Raw genomic sequence first — 10,290 nt, forward strand, 5'->3', positions numbered from 1 at the left:
TTGGGTTGCTAAGTTAAATAATTTTGGTTTTAAGTCTAATTTAACAAGACTTTTGTTTGTAATCCCAGATGAAATCTATTTTTGCGCCCCTTTTTTTTCCCTCTGTGGTATCGAAAATGGTCTTGAATATTGATATTTAACTGGGTATTGTATTAAAGTTAGAAATTCTAGTACTGTGACAACCATACCAGAATTCTGTTTGGCCTATTCATTCTTTTTAGGCATTTTGCTTTTACTGGATAGGTCACAATAAAAAGAAAAGGAAATGTTGGGTTGAGAGACAGGATGACATGCCAAAAAAAAAAAAAAATCCCACGCAGGATTTGAACCCAAGAAGTTGTGATTACATGGTTATGTTCCTTGGCTGACAGGATACTCCTGCAGTTTTTATATAACGATCTGCCTACAGCGTCTTTACATATAAAACTAGCTGAAGAGAACAAATGTAGATAAACTTACAGATTAGTTGTTAAAAGCAACAATAACAGCACTGAGTTGTTTGTATAATATTGAGCAGTGAACGTTTTCTCAGGTCTTGCCTAAACTAATCCCTCAGTTATGCAGCCTGACAATATTTGGGCATTAAAGGCAACTAGGTACCCTAGTGATTAGGGAGACTGTTTTTCAACCAGATGATCCCTACTGAAGCCCTTGTGTAAACTATTGTCTGTCCAGCTGAAGTGTCCCCCTCTACAGCTGAGCCTGACCTCTGACCTCACAATGGAGAGATGATCAATAACGTTTCACATCAGACATTAAAATGGCATCAGCTGAAAAGACAACTAGATGTGTTGTATTTTGGAAATGTATGTTTTATTTCCAAAAAAGTCCAAAGGACCGACAGTATTTGAGTCACAAATCAAGTCACAAATCAATCTCTCCACCCCAAAACCACACTGGGCCATCCAAGCACCTGCCTCCCAGTGTGTGTGTGTGTGTGTGTGTGTGTGTGAAACATCAGCAAGAATACTGTGCTAGCTTACCTATACCTGTATCATGCAGTTTGGCTGACAGGGTGTGTGGACACTAGGTTGAAAATTAAAGACCTATTGCTCTTCAAAATAAACTCACTACTGTTGTTAAATTAATGATAGGCTGTATTTTATAGTGATTTCAGAACAGCTAAGGGGCATCATTAGGCATAATGTAGTGCAAAGCAGTGTCTTGAATCACTGTAAAAGCACAGCCTCTCCTGATATAATGCTTTTATAAAATAATGGTAAAACCTGTGTAATAAGAACATATACTTTTGATTAGTTTCCTATTTTCCAAAGTAAGACACACCTCTTTAATGGTTTAAAGTGTTTTTCTACCTCCCAGGGAGCAATTTGTTTCCATTAATTTTGTTACTGAAATTTCAGGTCATCCCATCACATCCAACATCCTGCCTGGGTTTTTATTGCTTTATTGCTGCATGGTAGTGCATTAATTTGGAAAATCTGTAGTTTCCTCTTGTGCTTTCACGTGCTGGTGGGAAGCTCCAAAATCTGGGAGTTGGAGTGCTGTTTTGTCACTGAATAACTACTAAATCAAACCCTGAAGACGAATTACACGAAAAAGCATTGTTTCTAAAAGAGTAGTGTGAATTTGGCTTGCTTTGGAAGAGTTACCATCGTCTCGTCCGGCTAATTACATGGGGAATTCGTTTTTTGGGACTCAGAAGCCCCGGATGTCGGAGCTTCCCACCCGCACCTGAACGCACAAGACCTGCAGACTTTCAGTGTGCACCTTCACCACACAATAATACAGTACTGTTATGTGAACACGTGCTTATATGATGATCTATCATTACTATTTACACTACCTGCTGTGGGGTCTCATGTGTGTGCTCATATATCATATTGTATAATTTACGAACGTTATTCTGTTACAGGTGTTCGATCGTTTCTCAGCCAATCACAGTTGTTTTATAATTAAACTTGCACTGATATGTTTTGGAAATATGTTTCGCACGTTTTCGAAATTACAAAACACATTCAAACATTTTATTCTAGCTGTTTCATCAATTTCTAGGTTAAATAAAGGCCTATATACCCATGACACTATACCCATGCCTATACATGCCCATGCATATATAATGCCTATCCTACCAATATCTCAGTGTTTGCGTAAATAATAAAGAGTGGCCAAAACTGAATGGTCAGATACATTTGTGCAATGTGTTTATGCACAGATGTGTGGAATTGGGTTACAGACAGGCAGGCAAACAAAATGACAGATAAGCCTAGTCATAAACGATATGCATGGAAGCATTTTTTTAAAACAGGATGGATTGGATTTGTTATCAGCCACATCTGCACGATTGATATTGCCCAGGCCAACACGCGGGAGAAATAGGGGAAATTTCCACTGGACAAGCTCCGCTAATTAAAACCTGTTGAAAAGGATGGAAATGAACTGTGTCAAAATGAGCGCAGAATCAATTAAGACTCCGGGGAAACGTACATGAGGGACTGTCAGAGGCTATGACATTATAGTGACTGATACATAAATGCTAATTGTTATTCTTCCGTGGCCGAAATGGAAAATGGTTAAACTGTTGACATGTTGTAATTGGGTACTAAATGAATTAGTCCCCCTTCTGATTTCTTACAGCTATTCCGTCATGAAAAAAGTTGGGAGTGCGAAACCTTGTACGAGTGAGACATTGCTGCTTGCCTGTTGAGGAACTCTGTGACAAGAAAACGAGGCTATGCAGCTAACTTTGCCTGCAGGCAAAAAAAAAAAAAACGAGATAACCACCAACACAGTCACGTTCTGGAAAAGGCTTTGTGCTAAAACAAAAATACATTCTTACCTCTTACATCGGCGTGGCTGTTATCTGTACCGAAGAAATGTGAATGGTGGAAACTTGATTTAAAAGCCTTAAACTCCTCTGCAGTGGGGGGTCCGCTCCAGAAATAACGTTACAGCACAAATGTCAAGATAGTGCGTCACATTCAAGCTACAGTTGGTTGTTGAAACCCCCGAGAAAGACGTGAAAGCTATTTACAAAAAACATACAACCATATCACCCAAAAGCTCCGAGCGGCGACGCGGTGGCGGTATGCGTCGGGAGCCGCAGCCGACAGACAGACACCTCCCACAGGGCAGAGAAGCCAAGTTCGCTCGCTGGTGTCGCGGTAGCTCTGGTACTTCTCTCTGTCTGTCTGTGTCCGGGTCTGCAACGGCAACGCAAGGCAACAGCCTCACTCAGCGATGCAATTTCCTCATCCGTATCAACCTCCAATCCGATTTTACGACCTCTATTTCACTCCTGTTGGGTTCTATGTCGCAATTAATCCGCTGTAATCCACAGTTATTCCCCCTTTTCAAGCCAGCAGACAGCGGCTGTGTCTGCTCTCCACTCTCGACTAGCGATGACTCGACAAGGCGACAGTTGGCTTTTTAGAACAGAGCAGAGGCGCGTGCAGTCTGCTAGCGTTACCCAGGATGACAACGGAAGACGATATCGCCTTCAAAATAAATTACAAAAAAAAAAAAAGCATTTAACATGCTCAATATTTAAAGATAACACAAACATATACGAATCTCATATACTGTACAGCACTGGAAATGGTATTTTCAATTTGAAAAAAGGTCAAGTCAGAGACAGTCACAAATCAGTGTTTTCCTGAAGGAAAAAAACAAGTTTTGCCAAAACTAGTATGTTAGTTGCTTATCCATATTTTAATTTACCTCTGAATCATTGAGTGTCCTTCCAGACCTACATGCCATCATGCCTAAAAATGGCTTCTTGGAAAACTAGAGGCAATTGTATTTTCACGGTGGGCAGGATCCTCAATGGATTTATGTTATTTTTTTTATTATTATTATTTCTCATTTCATTCATCTCCTCCACACACAAACACACACACAGTACTTGGTTGCGCAGAAAACAAAATGTTGCATCACGTTCGTTAATTGGTTTTATTTTGAACGCTGAAACCGGAAGTGTAATTTCTTATTTTTGCTTACTTGACAGTGGTAGACAGCAGCAGGGAATGACAATAATTTTACCAAACCACAGGCAAACTCCAATATCGTGGGCTAGTATTGGCTAGACTGCCGCAGCAATAAAAAAATCATTTTATGTATTTCACAACCACAGTTCATTAATTCACAGTTAATACCAAATAGCTACTTTATTATCTTTATCTATTTATGCTAAATGTTCTCTCTCTCTCTCTCTCTCTCTCTCTCTCTCTCTCTCTCTCTCTCTCTCTCTCTCTCTCTCTCTCTCTGTGTGTGTGTGTGTGTGTGTGTGTGTGTGTGACCCTGACTTGCACTGTGCATGTCATTTGTGCACTAGAAATTCTGTCTCACACTAAAAGGAGAACGGTCTAACTGGATTCCAAGTGCAATAGGACACACACACTTTACATCATGACATACCCACATTACAACACAGCACACCCACTTTACATCACAAAACAACCACTTTACAACATGACATACCCACTTTACAACACAAAACAACCACTTTACAACATGACATACCCACTTTACAACATGACACACCTGCTTTATATAATGACACACCCACTTTACAACATGACACACCCACTTTACAACATGATTCACCCCCTTTACAACATGACACACCCACTTTACAACACAAAACAAACACTTACAACATGACACACCCACTTTACATGAGACACCAACTTTATATAATGACACACCCACTTTACAACACGATACACCCCCTTTACAACATGCCACACCCACTTTACAACACAAAACAACTACTTTATAACATGACACACCCACTTTACATGAGACACCAGCTTTATATAATGACACACCCACTTTACAACATGATACACCCCTTAACAACATGCCACACCCACTTTACAACACAAAACAACTACTTTATAACATGACACACCCACTTTACAACATGATACACCTGCTTTATATAATGACACACCCACTTTACAACATGATACACCCCCTTTACAACATGACACACCCTCTTTACAAATCGATACACCTGCTTTACAACATGACACACCCGCTTTACAATATGATACCCCATGCTAAAAATCACAACCACATGAGACCTTACAACCACAAACTAGCACCCCGGAGAATTCAGGGGATTTATGGCTCTCCTGGGTATGTTGACAATAAAGGGGAGTCTCCAAAAGTCAAATGTTTTTGATAAAATAAGAGAATGAATTTTTCTATGGTGTTCCTCAAGGTGTATGTGTCCTAAGGCGGTATTTTGGAGGGATTTTTGACCATATTTATTCATTTTACGGTGGTCAAAAATGGGTAAATTTTGCACAAATTTGAGTAACAAATAGTACCAACCCAAAAAATTGCTGCAACAACTGATGATGCATGATTCCATGGGAATGGCCATCAATTGCTCCCATCATAATGTTCTAACCCTTATGTACTCTAAATAAATAAATAAATAAATAGGTGCCTAACAAAAAACAGTGTTTATGACAGATTTATGACTAGAATAACTTGACACACAGTGCTGAGTTGCAGCTCACATAAATCTTATGATTCCCAGCCTTCAGATGATGAACACCACTTCTATTTAGCATCTACTGTTGACCTTTTATCTTCCCCCTGGAGTGGGACTAATATAATTTAGTAAATGTTTTTCAGTTGGCCTAATATTCAGTTCAGAGTATTGAAGACCACATTTACCTTGTACATTTACATTTACATTGTTAGAGATCCTCGAGTGGCAATTAGAGAAGCCCAGATTATTGTGGCATAGATTCACGTGTAGCAGATTTGTCAGCTAAACATTCATTCTACAAACTTCAGCTTAGTATAACAAAAACAGCTTTCAAGATTTGTAAAACTGTTTACGCCAAATTTCTGCCATACCTATGTTATGTAACTTAAAAATATGTAACAACAAACAAATTTTGCCTCCTTTTAAGTGGCGGGAGTGAAACTTAGTCATTCTCAGCATTTGTTGTGTATGGATTCAGAACCATGACGGAAGCTGGAGAACAATTATATACAAAATAGGGTGTAGAGTCTACATGACGATTTTTTTTTCTCCTGAGCAACTAACATGTTTCTTCACAAATGATGTATGGATTTTAAGCAGTTCTTTTATCTCAAATGGCTTGAAAACGGTGCATATGGCTGCTGTAAATGGGGAGAAAAAATCTTCCCAGGAGAGCATGCCCCTGGATCTGGTGGTTTGGGCTAATCCCTGAATGAGTGCAGCATCTGGCTCCGTCCATGTCTGCAAGACTGTGGTTGGGGTGGTGGATAGGTCAGTAAAAGACAGGACTTTGAGGTGGAGTTCAGTTCCTGTGTGAAGTGCAACTGGCATTCATTATCTGTGACAACAAAGTATTTTAACTCAAACCGTGGCCTTTTGCTAACCTTAACCAAGTAGTTTTGGTGCGTAAATCCATGATGTTATCTCAGGGGGGGGTGTGTCATGTAAAGTGGATGCACACAGATAGACCTGCTTGGTAAAATCCCTTTCTATACAGCTCAAGAAAAAAATTCTACACTGTTTTTCTGAGTTAACAAGATAGTTATCCCAGAATTTTGAGAAAATGTTTTATTGAAAAAAAAATGGCCTTTTTTCTGAATTAATGGGATAATTATCTCAAAATTATAAGAAAACATTTTCACGAGGAAAGGGAATGGCTGTGCTCTTATCTCATTAAATTGGGGAAACAGAGCAAAAAAAATCTCATGAAAAATTCTGAGATATGTATCTAATTCATTCAGAAAAACAAGACAGAACTGTTATATAGAGCCATGTTGGAGGATCCAAATGCAGAAAACGGCAGGCAAACTGGCTTGACGTGAAGAATCTTATTTAATGAAAACTGAACGTAGGCAAACAGGAACTTGGAATACAGTGCAAAGACACTAGGCACGAGGAATACATATGGTACACAGAGGAAGGCAAACACAATGAACCGACAAAAAAATAGACTCAGAACAGAACTCAAATACAAGCTGAACTGAGTGGCAAACTGGACACACCTGAGGAAGAGGAGGGACCCAAGACTGGAGGGAATAGAGGAGTGGTTGAAACAGCACAATGAGGACAGACAGCACAAGGACAGGGCTAATGCAACAATGCAGGACACGCTGACAAGACTTTGGAAGAAAAACAGCGACAGAATGAGCACAGAAGACACAGATACAAGGAACACTGGGGAAACAGAAAATATAAGTTGAGCCAAATGAGCCAAAACGCAAAGAACTGGGCGCTTCAGTGGCTCACCACATAGAAAGCATACCACATAATACCAAGGCTATAAGCCACGGCAGCCTGGGTTAAAATCTGGCCCAGACACTTTGCTGCATGTCGTCCCTTCTCTCTGCCCTGTCTTTCCTGTGTCTTTCCACTATGACTGTCTAATGCAGCACAATTGCCTAAAAATACATCTAAAAAACATGAAAAGACCAAAAAAAATGTGAATCAAAAGAGTCCATGAGGTAAAACATAAAAAGCCATAACAACTTTTTTTTTCTTGAGTGAATGCATTATTCTTCCATATGTAAAAGCTCATAACTCAAGAAAAAAATCATTATAATATTCCTATAATAGCCCTATGTTATTCCTGGTTGGGAGTTATGTGTTCAGTGTAGTGACAGTATTGTGTTTTGTGGAATTTTTAAAACATTTCTCTGATGGTTTAGAGCGATGTGGTGATGTAGTATCTTTCTGTTCGTTGCAGGTTTACCTTTGTCTGTTTTACATAAGGGAGTGCAGGCAAAAGTAAGAGGAAGTAATGACAGAGAAATATTTGTGATCAGATAGTAAGTATTCAGGGCTGATTTGTGTTCCTTTATTTCTGTAATCTGATTTCACTCCAAAGGTTAAAGTCAACTACTGTCACTGACTGGACTGCACTATAGACCTGCCATGAGGCTTTTAGTATTTGTGAGGATTTTGATATTTGTATGGTGGCATTGTGGACATTTTTGCACAGTGTCCCTCAGATATATAACAAAGGTTTTGTCCTGACCACCAGCACCATACACACACATACAAAGGCAATCTTAAGATCACCAAAACATAGTTTTTTGTTGTTAAATAGGATTTTGCACAGAACTGGACAAATGACATTACTGTAGATTGGAATATAATAGATTGGTAATGTAGATTGGAATCACAGCCTATGGGCTGTCAACCTTAGAAGTGCCGTGTAATTTACACAGTCATGACTGTATCTTATCGAATATAGCTGTTATCTCTACAGGCTCTGCTGATAGCAGGGGATAATTAGGCTTCATATTCATTCCGCTTTGTCTGCTAAACACTACTGGACTGATAAAGACTGAGAATGATTTCATACCTGCAACTCACAGATACTCAAGGATTAGTTAAACTATGGGTGGAGACACAAACTGGGTCACAGACTTGTTTCTTTGGGGTCTCCTCGTGACCAGGGCACTAGTAGTATGTGAACAAGTCTCTGTCCAAGAGCTAGATCAATTATTAAATTTGGGTCAAACGGTAAGTATGTACACAGGCAAGTGAGGACTTGCTTTGGTGCATACATACATGTTTGTCCTATACTTCATTCCTGCCCTGAACCAGGGCAGTAAAACTGTGTGTGGTTGCCCTAATGATGAGATCATCAAGTCATGAGCCAATACAGCAGAAATAATAAAAAAAAAAATGTAGAAAATATGTTCCTGGTTGAATGTATAAAATGTATTTTTAATGCTGAATGTGCAAGTGCACAATGATATGTTCAGCATACTATCAACTGTATAACTTGCACGGTGCCTTTGAAGTGTATATGAGATCCTATTTCTGCACTGTAAGTCTCTGAGTCCCCAGTATTTCTCCATATAAATGCCAGCAAAACAAATTCCAGGAGAGTTGTTAGAAAATGGAGTGAGTGATTGACTGATTGTTGGATTGATCGATTCATTGCACACAGGACAATAATACTCCACTGATTTCTGTTGTGAAATTTTCATTTGACTCACCCTCCTCTACAAGGACTAGTGCTGAGCATCTGGAGCTGGTGAAGATTCAATACATTGCACAAGGACACTTCATTTGATCCGCTGCTTGCCAATATGTGAGGCTGAATGCAGGTCTAGATCTGAGGTGGACAGTGAAGTCTCTCTTACAATTTCTGTTCCTAAAACTAACATGTTGTCATCATATGCAGGACAAATGAGATATTACATGAATAAGAACCGATCGTTTTTAAGTGTTCATTTGATTTGGCCTCTATTACAAGTGTTACATTACACAAGACAAAGGCTTCTCACTCTATACACTTACTACTTAGCTGGAAATAGATTTCTTATGAGGTGCAAGATGAAAAGGAACTAACACAGCGATTAAAGGAAATCGAGCGATCGGTCAACTTGCCTGTTAAGTGTGAGAACTAACACACTATAATTGTTCATGTCATGTGCGTGCCTCACTTTACCAAAAACCATTTTGAGTGAATAAATACATTACATCAAATGTTGTAGTTTTTTTTTTTTTTTTTAATATCAGTGCTGTATGCTTTGCCTTCTCAAATAACAGAATGAACATTAAAATGTAACTGAAGCAGTTCACAATCCACTGCACTGTTGTATTTGAATTTCTTTTCTTCCACTCTGATGAATGTACTTTGGATTGTTCTTATTCTATGCATTATAATGGACTCACAGTAGATGAGACTATGAGGGCTTTATGTTGTTTCAGGACATTTAGGTAAAATGTCAGAGTAGCGAACAAGTGAATTCCACATTTACAACAAACTCATCTAGTGTCTGTGTGTGTCTGGGTTGTTAACACCTTGGCATGGAGATCTTTCAAAGTGGGAGTTTGAGAGTTTGGCCTCAGCATTCCCTGAGTATATATAGACACACACACACACACACACACACACACACACACACCTTGGCACATCTTTGGCTCTGCCCTAAGAGTCCCAAATTACCCCGTCAGAACAAATGATTCATCCCTCCCTCTCTCTCTCTCTCTCTCTCCCTCTCTCTCTCCCTCTCTCTGTGACCTGTGTGTGGACTGACCCCATTCTAGAGATCAGTATGCAGGCCTGCATCATGGAGAAAGTGGAACATGGTACCTGCCGGCTATTCGCAGGATGAGTCAAGGTTCTGCAGAACCTACGAGGTTTCGATGATCCGACAGGAAAGCAGGACAATGTAAAACTTTAAAACGCGGTCAAGGTCAACGCATCACCTGCCAATTCCCCTAGCGCAAATACGAGACACTCTGTCTTCCCTGGGAACATATGTGGCACTCTGCTGCACCAAGCATCAAATAATGTGGAACTAATTTCCCCACATTATCTTGTTTGTGAGAGGCTGAGATGACAGAGA

General features: G+C 39.6%; 1 protein-coding gene across 1 annotated transcript in view; it reads right to left on the reverse strand.

Annotated features, from left to right (window-relative positions):
* Positions 1 to 3,370, reverse strand: part of wnk1b (WNK lysine deficient protein kinase 1b) — a 130,780-nt gene extending 127,410 nt beyond the window's left edge. The window contains exon 1 of the mRNA XM_030046489.1: positions 2,798 to 3,370. The gene's annotated coding sequence lies outside the window, so the exon portion shown is untranslated. The remainder of the gene's footprint in view (positions 1 to 2,797) is intronic.
* Positions 3,371 to 10,290: the final 6,920 nt, after the last annotated feature.

Source organism: Myripristis murdjan, chromosome 23, assembly GCF_902150065.1.
Source record: "Myripristis murdjan chromosome 23, fMyrMur1.1, whole genome shotgun sequence".
Classification (NCBI taxonomy): Eukaryota; Metazoa; Chordata; class Actinopteri; order Holocentriformes; family Holocentridae; genus Myripristis; species Myripristis murdjan.